The sequence below is a fragment of the Meleagris gallopavo genome, chromosome 16 (assembly GCF_000146605.3).
Source record: "Meleagris gallopavo isolate NT-WF06-2002-E0010 breed Aviagen turkey brand Nicholas breeding stock chromosome 16, Turkey_5.1, whole genome shotgun sequence".
NCBI classification, from domain to species: Eukaryota; Metazoa; Chordata; class Aves; order Galliformes; family Phasianidae; genus Meleagris; species Meleagris gallopavo.
This window is the reverse complement of record NC_015026.2, coordinates 1,043,119-1,055,342: the sequence shown is the minus strand read 5'-3', so window position 1 is coordinate 1,055,342 and position 12,224 is coordinate 1,043,119.

The window sequence follows — 12,224 nt, the reverse complement described above, 5'->3', positions numbered from 1 at the left end:
ACGTGGCCGGGGAGCCGGAGCTGCTCCGCATTGCGCACCGCCGACGGCAGAGCTCCCTCCCTGCCCTCGGCCCCGCCAGCTCCACCACGGCGGAGACACGTTGTTCCCGCAGGGGCTCGAGTGTCACCCGTCCCGGAGCCGCTGTGCGTGCAGCTCCCTGGGCCGGCGCCAGCGTCTCGATCGGGTTCCCGGCCGTCCCGGCTCCCCGCTCTCCTGCAGCACAGCTTTAAGAGCGGCTGTTGAGGAACTGCTGCGAGCTGGAACGCCGGAAACTCTTGTGCGTTAGCAAGGAGTGATGAGGGTGCTGGGGGCGAAGCCAAACCTCTGCTCCCTCCGCACAAAGATGTGGCTGCGGGGTGGGCAGCGCTGCCCGGGTGGGGCTGCGGGTGCTCACGGCCAAAGCTCTGTCCTCATGGGCGGATGGGCAGAAATCTGTGTGCATTTCCCGTCCCGCGGGAATGGGGTCACGTTCTGGGACCCAGGGAGTCCAACCTCTCTTTGGGGCCCGTTGGTGGGGTGGGACAGGAATCTGCAGGGCTCGTGGGTCTGGGGGATGTGCAGAGACAGGGCACTGCTCTGTGGCTGGCAGCATCGTGCGGAGCTTTACCAGCGTGGTGTGTGGCTGTAGCTCTCTGTCTTGTGTTAAAGGAGGACGTGTGCTACTGGGCTCTGAACCTCACCTGGAGAATGGGCGTGCTTTGCCTTTTTTACCTGCTGAACCCTGCTTTGTGTGCCATGCATTTCTTTCCTTCTGTTTTTAGGAGCCCCTGTGCCACCTGCAGCAGGAAGGCAGAAAAGCCCTGGGCACGATTCCCAAAGCACCGGGGCAGATGCTGCTGAGCTGCCCACAGATGGCTGCAGCTCAGGGCAGGGTGGCTCTGGGGACACGGGGACGTGGGGACACAGTGCCAGCAGCACCCGCATGTCCCGGCCTTTACCTCCCCCTAGTGCCGCCCCGGGGAGCAGAGCTGGGCACAGCTGGGGCCCTGCAGCACCCTGCCCGGCACCCACCATGTGCTGGTGGCAGTGACCACAACCCAAATCCCCAAACTGGGCCAAGTGAGCACCTGGCGTTGCTGCTGTAGCCAATGGCAGCGAGGAGGCATTCAGCAGAGGGAGCTGAGCAAAGCAGTGCAATGATGGCACAAATGCTTTGTCCAAAGTTACCCAAAAAGTGAAAATTTGAAGGTGAGAATGTGGCTTTTTCAGTGCTGTCTCCGTGCGGCCGGCTGCAAGGAGAGCTCAGACCCAGGCCCTGATCCCATTGGGTCTCTGTGTCTTCGGGGACAAGGACCTGAGGCCATGCGTGCACCAAATGGTGCCTGGCCTCAGCAGAGCTGCAGGGTCACCCCCAGTCCTTCGCTGCCACCACCCCTCATGCTGGGAGCAGGATAAGAGCAGCATGAGATTCCAATCTGTGGGTGTGCTCAGCTGAGGTGCGTGGCAGGGCAGTGAGTGGGTCATCAGGCACCAGAAAGTGGATTTGTGTGGTCGTGGGCAATGGGAGCATCGTGGTGGTTCACCTCCTCACACCCTGCTGCAGGAAACACCCCAGGCTCTGCATTTTGCGTTGTCCCCAACTTGAGACAAAGCATGGGGATGTGCTGGACACGGGGTCAGTGTACCCCTTGATGGGGACAAACCCAAATCACAGCCTTGTCCTACCTGGATGTGTCTCTGTTGCCCTCAGGGGTTTGGACTGAGTCTTGTGAGACTGTATAGGGCCGTATGGTTTGGGGTGATGTGAACGTGAGTCACCATCCCATAGGGCAGACCCCAACTCCGCCACCTCATGCCTCACGCTCCCCAGCACTGCCCCCAGCCCCAGCATGGCCAAAGCCTGCATGCCCCCGATACCACTGGGGGGAAGGGAGCCCTGGGCGGCTTCCAGCAAGAACTGATCTCATGTAAGAGCCTGCTGCGCTCTTCTAGCTTTAGAAACAGCTTGGAATCAGAGGATTCCTCTTATTTCCATCTGCCTATGTGGAGCCACGCAGCCAAAGGGTTAATTGCAATTAAACCCCGGTTTAGCAGCCGCTAATGCTAACCCCCCCGGCCGGGCGGCCCTGCCAAGCCCTGCGCAGGGTATTTATAGCACTGTGAACTTTGAGCATGTCCAGCGGGCGGGCAGAGCCTGGGCTGGGAACACGGGCAGAGCTTGGCTGGGCAGGAGGCTCCTGGTCCAACATCCCCAACCCTGGAGGCGTTTCAGGGAGGTGTGGATGTGGCGCTCGGTAGGTCGGGTGGGTGGTTGGATTTGGTGATCCTGATGGTCTTTTCCAACCCAGATGATTCTGTGCTTTCACGATTCCGTGATCTCCATCCCATGATTCCCACTGGAAACGTGCAGCGCTGTCTGCAGCCAACAGATGGGCCATGAGCATGTTGGTTTGCATGGACACCAGCAGTGTGTGCAAAACTGGGTCTTACAAAGAGCAAGGGAAAGGAGGGGGGATGAGCAGTGACTCAGAGATGATGTCTAGAGCGAGCCTGGATGGATGCTTCCAAAAGGCTGTTGATCTGACTGTGTGAGCACCTGTGAAAGGCCCCAGCCCTATGGCTGGTGTTTGTCCCACAGCATGGCCAAGGCTGCAGGTCAGGCTGGGGCATTGCTTTTAATAATGCAGAGGGCAGAACAGAAGGCCCTGGTCTTCATGGAAGGCTTGGGCTTGGCTGCTCCTTGCTTCTGGATTCCACAACAAATCATAGAAACCTTAAGGTTGGAAAGACCGATAAGATCATCTGATCCAAGCATCAAAAACAGTTATATTTATTTGCATAAAGGGCTGGAAGAAGTAGAGCTGGGTAACAGGGAGGGTCAGAGCAATGGAGCAGCTTCCACCCAGGGAACACCTGCACAGGAGATGCGTGTGGTCCCCAGCACAGCCTTGCTGCCTTCTGCTGGGGCTGAGTGCAGGACTTGCAGATGTGGTTCATGCAGACAGGCTTTCTGGAAATCCTCTGAGAGCGCTCACATTTTGTTCCTTGTAAGCAACTGAAATGTTTTGGCCGAAATTTAGGGTTTGTTGTCATGTGAATTTCTGCTGGTTCTGGCCCCACAAATGCGTTTCATCGCACATAGGTGGTATCTGACAGTGTTGTAAGCAAGTCAACACTGGGTCATACAAAGGGAGGAGTCTGGAAATCTTCATTTAGGAGGGCTGGCCTCATTTGTAATTACAAACGTATGCAGATCTATACAATTAGCTCGGCCAGCTCTGGGGGCAATGGCTCAAAAGTACCTCTTTTTGCAGGAAACACTGATGATTTATTTGGGGGAAAACGTGTTGTATTCCCTCGGGAGAATAAGAGGGTGTTGGTGTGGCCCTCTGCAATGTTTTTAGGTCCAAAACCCACCCCAGGAATGTCAGCACAGCTCTGCATCGGCGGGCAAGCATGGAGCTGTCAGGGGATGAAGGGGAGGAATGGCCTCAGCCTCATGGGCCTCCAAATGGAACATGTAACAGAGCAGCAGTGCTGGTCACTGCGTAAGGCAGCTGGGGGAAAAAGGGCCGATTTATGTTTTTATGGGAAATAAAAGGAGTTTTGCGGGTGACACAGCACCTTCTGCTGAGAACGTCGCTGTGATGCAGGTGGGCTCCCGGTGACGGCGGGTGCGGTGCTTTCAGGGCCGGATTTCCAGCGGCTGCAGGGCGGGCTGTTGGTGAGTGATCCCTCAGCTGCATTCCCCAGGTGGGGGCTTTGCTCCGCTCTCCAGTTGGTGCCCCTTTGGCACTCAGCACGCCGTGCTTCGGGGCCGTGCTGTGTGTCGTAACAGCTCCGGTGGCTCAAAAACGGCGATGAGCACAAATGGGAGAGTGGGTGACATTCATTTTATTTATCTGCCATGTTTGTGTACCAGATTTTGTCACCATCTGTCATTTCTGTTTTCCCGTTGTTGCCAAAAGTTGTCATTCTGAATGGAGGGTGGAGACGTTTTCAAAAGACAACAGGAGATAATTTTAGGTACTTTAGGCCTGTGTGTTCCGTGCCGTGTGTCAGCAGCTCCGATGTACATCGGCCCCGTGAGCCTCAGATGGATCCTGGGCCGTGGCTGAGCTGAAGCTGCTTTTAAAGCCATCGGTTGCGGCCACACAAACCCATGAGATGCGCAGCTGTCATCACTGGGAATGCATCTATTCCTTGCAGTCGCAAAGAAAAGCTGGAAAAATAAAACGTGCCCTCTCAAATGGAGGCAGAGAATATGGGGAGAGCAGGCGTACAGCAACATCGGGTGCTGGAAACCAGCTCTGACTGTAACTGTGCTCCCAGGGTGTGAGCAAGGACCATCAGCACACATTTTAATGCAGTTTCTGGGGAAACAGGCGTCTCACCAAGAGCTCATCTATTGGTGTCAGCTGGACTGCAGGGAAATTCAAAGCCAGGAGTGGGGCTTGATGCTCTGAGTGTGGATAGCCAATGGTTTAAACTCATCACCAAAGGTACAGAGGTGTCCCGGTGTTGCAGTGGGAGGTCACAGCTGGCACAGGACAGCAAAGGGTCCCTGCTGGCACAGGGGGAGATGCGGAGGGGGGAGATGGGGTCTTTGCTCTAAAAGAAGCAGAGAGATTTGAGGCATTGAAGGTGAAGGGAATACCAAGGCCATGTCTTGAGAGCAGCCACTTACAGACCCAGAGAGGAGGAGAATGAGACTTCTTTCCTCCAAAAAGCCCAGGATGTGCAGCAGGAGAGATAGGGTCTGTGTGCCCGGAGCTGCCCACCCACTGCTGGACCTGGGGGATGTGTCCTGGCCTTGGTAGGAGGAGAAGCTGTGGAGGGAGCAGCCCTGGATGCCAGACTGTGTACGGAGCTCTCTGAGCAGCAGGACAAGCAGTTGTCCAGGATATGTCCCTAGGACACATCTAGCTATTGCTTTCCAGGACATGGGGACAACAGCTGAGATCTGAAAGGGCAAACACAAAGAACCCAAAGGGGCTCATCGGGGTACGTTTCATAGGGATATGATTGAAGAAACAGCAGGTTAATTATTTCTAGTCAACCTGGCTCCCTTCTTGAAAGAGCAGTGAAACAGTGGCTGGGCTGCAAACTGACTTCATAGGGGTCTTCAGCACGAACCCCTTCCCAGCCCTATGACCAACATTGGGTTAAAGCCATCTGAAATGAGATTGCAAACTGCATGAAAAGAAGGGGTGTTCATACCAACCACGGCAACAAGTGGAGATTTCAGATCGGGCCCTGAATCTGGTACTATTCAGTTTTAATTAGTAGCCTGTTAATTAATTATGTGCCTCTCCCCATGTAGGCTGGGTTCATGGCATTGAACTTGCTCTAAGGACTCTGCTGCCAGGTAACAACAATACCTGGACAAGAGGTGATGGCCTCAAATTGCACCAGGGGAGATTCAGGTTGGGTGTTAGGAAATGTTCCTGCTCAGAAAGAGCAGTGCTGCAGTGGCACTGCTGCACAGGAGTGATGGGGTCACCGTCCATGGAAGTGTTCCAGAACGGTGGGGATGTGGCACTGAGGGATGTGGGCAGTGGGGACGGTGGGGTGGGCTGGGGCTGGACCTGGGGATCTGAGAGGTCTTCTCCAAGCTGAATGACTCTGTGGTTCTAAGAATGTGCTGATGCTGGCTTCAGTATGCTTTTTGATATTTTACACTATAAAGTCTTCCTGGATGAGTCCCCATCCATGCAAAATCCTCTATTTCATGCTGTCCTCAGCTGCTTTTGTGGTACAGATTCAAGATAACAGCTCTGTCCTGTTATAGCACTTCAGTAATGCAAAGGGGCTTTCCTAGCTTCAACCCTTCCCTATTTGCTCTCTCTTAGAGGGTAATTTTACAAAGCTCATGAACAAATTCCACCCGAGCATTTCAGGATGCCGTACATCAGTGAAAACCATTGTAAAAATCTTGGGTCTTTTTTAATTTCACAAGAGCATTTCAGAGCTCTCAAACTCATAGCAGCCCCGGGAAATTGCCCCAAATGAGCACCAGGCACCTTCCTGTAGTGGAGAGCGCGTGGCCACATGCGTTGGAAGATGAGCTGTTGAGTTCAGTGTAGGAAGCAAGCAGTGTGCGTACGGTGGGAGGGTCGGTTTGCAAAGTTAATCCTGTTGTCATTAGAGGCAGTGTCGTAACAGCAGAATGACTGAGTGGCAAATCGAAGGGTGAGGTGCCACGAAGGCTGACGGCACGTCGAGTCGTGCAAGAACAGGATGGGAGCAGTGCACACAGCGAACACACTGCAGGCTCACACGTAAAGGGACGTCGGCTCCCGGTGCAGTCGACAAGGTGTTGGGCCTCGAGGAATTCCGGGTGACAATCAAGGACACAAAATCCACACAGATTAAAATGCACCTGGACTAATGCACGGCGATGTGCGTGTGCATTAAAAGCACTTCCTGACCTTTACTGGGACGGCGTTATCCCCTGGAGCACAACATTTTATTACTCTTGCCTTCTACATAATTTATCATAGAAAAACATTATTTTGGCTATAAAATTATTCGCCTTCATTTTAAGCTCAGCAATAGTATTTAACTTTCTGATCCTTTTTGAAACTAATTTCCCCAGGCAAATTACATATTGTGCCAAGAGATTCCTTTGGCTTTAAATTTTCCTGCCATTAATGTCACAGGACGGGACATCACCGGTGAGAGGGCGATCGTTTTTTCTGATAACCTTGAAAGCAACAGAGAAGCTCGTCAAAGGTGCTCTCACATAGGTTTTCCAGTGGAAATTACCCTAGATTTTCCAGTGCTGGTTATCACACCCCCACAGTTGGCTTTGCTGCCCCTCTCCAATACCCTTCACCTGAGCTATAAGCAGTAATGACAATTATTTCTGTTTGCCCGAGCCCGTTACTCAAACGCTGTGCAAATCCACAGCAGAAGGTGATTTCTGCTGAAAAGTTTTTGCAGCTGAAGCCCTCCTTCTGTGTTTGGGAGAAATGCAGGGCTGAGTGGGCAGAACGGGGCTGGGTTTGGCTCTGGCATACACAGGGAGAACTCGAGTGGTCAGGTCAGAGGGAAATGAGACACAGCCATGTGAATGCATGAGAATGCCTTACCTAGGAAGCTCTCTAGAAGAAGCACGGCGTTGGAGAGGCAGTGGATGCTTTGAACTGGTTGTCGTCGTATCTGAAAAAAAAAGAAGCAACAAAAGGGTGGATTTGGCTTGAGTCAAACTGAAATGAGAAAATCAGAGAGGAGAGAGCTGGTGAAGTGATACCATTTGGTTAATTTGTCATTTCTCACTCCTTTTATTTGCCTGGCTCAAAAGCTAGAAGCTGTTTGAAAACTTTGCTCACGCAGCACAGAGATGAGTTGTTTATCGATGAGTAGATCAAAATGTGTCAGCGCTCCCCAAATTCCCAAAGATGGAACCTCAGGGGTCTTCTGAATACTCATTGAATACCTGAACACGTGAGGGCTGTCTACCTGCAGAAAAGCACTTCTTTCTGTAGTGTGTTATTGGCTAGAAAGAAGTGAAGAAAAGCATCGACCAGTTCTTCAGTGCCCAAAAAATGCTGAGGAGGAGACCAGAGTTCATTCTAATTTTCCCTAGGAAATCCAGTTCCTGACTCTGGACCAGAGAGAGGAGCCAGGACGCTCTCTACCAGGGAAGTTTTGGTCTAAAACATGGAAAGAACCCTTGTGCTAGAGGAAGAGCAGACTGGAGGAACAAACAGGCAGTTAACGTATTCACCTTGTCAACCCAGCTCCATGAGTTCTGTGCCTTGATGAATATTGAAGGATTTTATACAAATTGGAACTGGTTCAGCAGGACAGTTTTCCAGAGAGCCAGCTCAGGAAGGCTTCCTGGTCCTGGGGGGCCCTTCCCTCCATGATAGGAGAGCACCTGGGCCCTGCTCGGGGGGCTGAGGCTCCCCAGAGTTCTGCACAGAGGTGACAAACAGGATGGCGGTGAGACTAAGGGCTCAGGTGGAGTTTTCATGGAACCATCCCATATTTTTGCAGCAGAAAACCAGGGCTGTCAGGTAGAACACAAAGCGAGCGGGACTTTTTAGTAGGGTCTGCTGTGATAAGAGAAGGGGGAATGGTTTCAGCTTAAAAGAGGGGAGATTTATGCTGGGGATGAGGAAGAAGCCCTCCACAATATGGGCAGGGAAGCACTGGCACAGGTTACCCAGAGAGGTGGTGGGGCCCCTCCCTGGAGACCCCCACGCTCAGGCTGGGTGGGCTCTGAGCACTGATGGAGCTGTGGGTGTCCAAACTCATTGCAGGGGAGTGGGTCTGGATGACCTTTAGCGACTCTTCCAACTCAAAGGATTCTATGATTCTGTCACAGTGATCAGCAGGAAAAAAAAGGGGTTCCGTGTCGTTATTTTGGCCCGTGCGGCTTCAGCCACACATAAACCACTAATTGCAACTGCTAAGAGGAAGCTGGCAGACATGGAACTTGCTGAGATTACACAGATTACTATTTTATGGACAGAAATATGATTTTCAGATGGATTGTGAAGCTGGGCGAGAGCTGGTGGCAGGCAGACAAAGCTGCAGTGTGGCGGAGCCCAAAGACAGATACTTTTCATAGCACTTTGACTTATTAAGTGACTTATTTTTTCAAAAAGCAAATGGACTATTGTCTCTCAGACAAAGTGCAAACCATGATTTCTGAGAGCAACAACCCAGAATAAGAACCTAAAGACAGATTTATACACATTTTTCATAACAGTTTGTTAGGCATGGCCAAATTACAGGCCAGTGCCAGCCCAAAAGGGCTTCACGTTTGGGATGTCAGAAGAAAGGACCACTCCTAGGGAAGCACTGGTTTGTGACAGAAGACCGCACGACATCCTGAGCTGTTGTTTGCACTTCTGTGAGATCTGTACTTGTTAAGCGGATGATTCCTCTGCACTGGAATCACACCAGGGCTCTTGGCAGATGATGGGCAGAGTTCTGAGCAGCTCACAGTAATGCCCGGGTCTACACCCCATCCCCACGTGGCTCTATTAAACACTTGGAATTGATGTTATTGCTTTAAAATGATAAATGCCTACAGACAAGGATAGCATCTGGCTGATACTTGGCAGCATGACGTTACTGGATGGCACCGATGAGGCAGGGGTTGCCACCTGCAGATATTTTCTTCTACAGAAATGAAGGAAGCAGGCTTTGGGATGTTAATTCCTTGGGCTGCAGAGCCTAACGGAGGGTTTGCAGAAGCGCACAGAGATACAGCTACACACAAAGCAGCACTACGACTGCGGTCCTGGGGGTTACCACCACTTCCTGGACACAACAGGAATTCACACATGCAACGAACATCAGGAGCCAGAAACAAGAGTTACATCGCATGAAGCTGCTCCACAGTCCCGTGAGCGCAGGTGGTGTCTATGCAGATAGATGCGCTTGGGGAAGATGGGCAGCACCTCCTTCAGAAGCTGGGAGGAGGGGAGGCAGTGGATGCTGGGCTTTCCATTTGCTGGGGCGGCCTCACCAGGCAGCAAACGTGGCAAGTAGGTGACCACCTGCTGAGACATAGCGGACTCTGCTTCCCTCTGAGAACTGATGATACCACAGTGATTACAAGTAACAGAGCAGAGCTCCTCAGCGGTTATTCAGACATCGTTAATTGTTTGGCTCTAAGGATCTGGGGTCACCTGCTATAGAAATGATACTTCCCTGTTTTGGCTATGGGCAGGAAGATAGGATCGCGGGAACTGTGTCTTTAAGCAACTTAGTTTTGGAGACAGGAAGTCTGGAAATGGGCTGCAGCAGTGCAGAGTTTATTATGCAATTTCTCTTGGATCCAGTCCCTGAATAAAGGGGTTATCCATTAAGCACCTGCTCCTGAGCACTGCCTGTGAAGTCCTCAGGAATCCATGCTTAATTCTCAGCTGGGGGAGCAGGGAGCTGGGAGCCACAACTGGTAGTACTGGGTGTGAGTCTGCAGTGCCAGGGCTCATCCACATGCTCTGCTGTACCTTTCTTCCCCTCAGTGCTCCTATACTATTTGGGCAGCCTGTTGGGCAAGTAATCATAACACTATTTCTAGGGGCAGCTGTGGTTAAGGGTCAAGGCCTTCCTTTTCCTCCTGACATGTACACCACACAATTGTGATCCCATGGCAGGAGGCAGGTGGGGCCACCCTAAGCAGACCTCAACACGGCAGCAATAGGATCCTCTCCCTCCTCTGCTGCCCTGGGATATGGGATTCCCTCCCTCCAAAGCACCTCCTTACGCTCCCCAGGACTCACAGCCCCCTCTGACTTCATCACTGCGGCAAGTCTGGCTTGGCCTGGCATTTCTGCGAAGGTGGAAGAGCTCATCTCCATCTCATCTCATCTCTCAGCTGAGGGGAGAGGACTCGCAGCCTGCTTCCATCTGCTCCCCATGCCCAGCACCGAGGTGGTAGCACTGCCCTGGCAGGCACACCGATACGCAAGCTGTGCTTATTATAGTGGTGGTGGTAGTGATGGTGGTGTCCGAGCCCTCTGCACAGCAACTTTACAGCCAGATCTGTACCAGATCTGGCACAATATCAGCACATAGCCCATAGCCAGGCAGCACAAACACCTTCTTAGAGGTATGCTGTGTGTCCACCCACATGTGCCCCCACTAAGTCCCCATCCTGACTTCATGCCAGGGCTGAAGAGTCGTTGCAGCAGCACAGAAGGGGGCTAGAGGGAAGCAGAGCGTTATGGGGATCTCCTGGGCTGCTCCAGCAAACCCTTTGTTTATGAGGCCACAAACGAGGTAATGGGCAAAGAAGGGGCACAAAGTTACCCAGCTGCAGCTCAGAATGCACTGACCACACTTTTAGAAATTTCCGATAGTGGATAGCAAAGGGCACAGCTGTCTTTTGTTGTGCCTGACGGACAGTCTGGCCTGAATTCCATCCACCCACCTCCAGTAACAAGACATTGTCCTCCGACCTAAACTGGGGAAGATGCCTTACATTACAGCAAAACACTGCTGGACAGGAGCTGTTGCAGATCTTCATTTCTGTGTATTAGATGCACTACTTGCCAAAGGGATGAAGTGTTCCTCTATGGTTGTGTTGCCCCCGTTTTTAAGATGATGGACGAGCAGACATTTTTCTACTCCTAGATTTGAAACAGTCAGAGCAGTAGCTGAGACCTGAAGCCAACGGCTTGTGTCCCATTGCGCTAACACAGACCATGCCCACCAGCAGCAGCGTTCAGCTAGCAGGCACCTGGAGCTTTCCACCCAAAGGACTGGTGCTCTGGTGCAGGACCAAGTTCAGAACCTGCGCTCTCATGTCTGGAAGAACCGTGAGCCTCCAAAGCCCTGTCCCACATAGACGTAAAGCACATGGGAATGCTCTGCTTTTGAAGGAAACGTCGGTAAGGCAGGCGACCGGAGAGCACCGCCTGTGTAACCGATGAGTGATAGGAGCAGAGGCCTGTGAGAGACTTCTGGTGTGACGATAATCAGACCTCAGCTTGGACAAGAACCATGTAAATAAATACGGAATTTGCAAGTAAACGTAATGAAATGCATGTAAATGCAGAAGTAAATGTAATGAATACGAGTTGAGCCGTAAACAAAAGACAGACTTGCCCTTTGCTAAAGATGTCATTATAGGTCTCCTTTAAACCAATGCAGAGCTGTTGATTGATCTGTCCCACTTATAGATTTTATCAGCATCCTCAGCGCTGTATCAGTGCCCCCCTTCAGTCTGTCCTCCCCTGGTGCGTGGTCTTTGGGAATATGTGGATATATTGGTGTTGAGAACAGCCCCGAGCATCTCGTTTGGGTATGAGGCGCCCTGCTGCCTTGGCATGGCACATCACCGGGGCTTATAGGACCTGCTTCTCAGGTTGGGAACCAGTATGGAAATCCACTGAAGCACATGAGCTCCAGTCCTACAAACCTGTTTCGGCCAGGGAAGTCTGTCTAGACAGACTGCAGGTGTTTCTGAAGCCAGGATCCTCCGCCGCCGCCTGGCGCCATGGCTGCGGTGCCTGAGAGCAGCCCTCGTGCACGGCTGTGCCGGCAGAGGGCCGGGCACGTTGGATCTGCAGGGAGAAACCCCTCAGCGTGGCCACGGCCTCGTGCGGGCTGCTTAACGCACACCTGGGGTCACCAGCCGGAGCGGGTGCTCTGACAGGGCACGAGGGGCTGGGGCAGGGGATTCGCTGCCCGGGCAGCAGGGAGGATAGGCCGAAGGAAGCCGGGCGCAGCGGGGGGACGACGAGGACGCGGCGCGGCCCCGGCCCTGCGGCCTCTGCGCCGTCTGAAGGCCGTGCGGGAGAGGCAGGGCGCAGCCT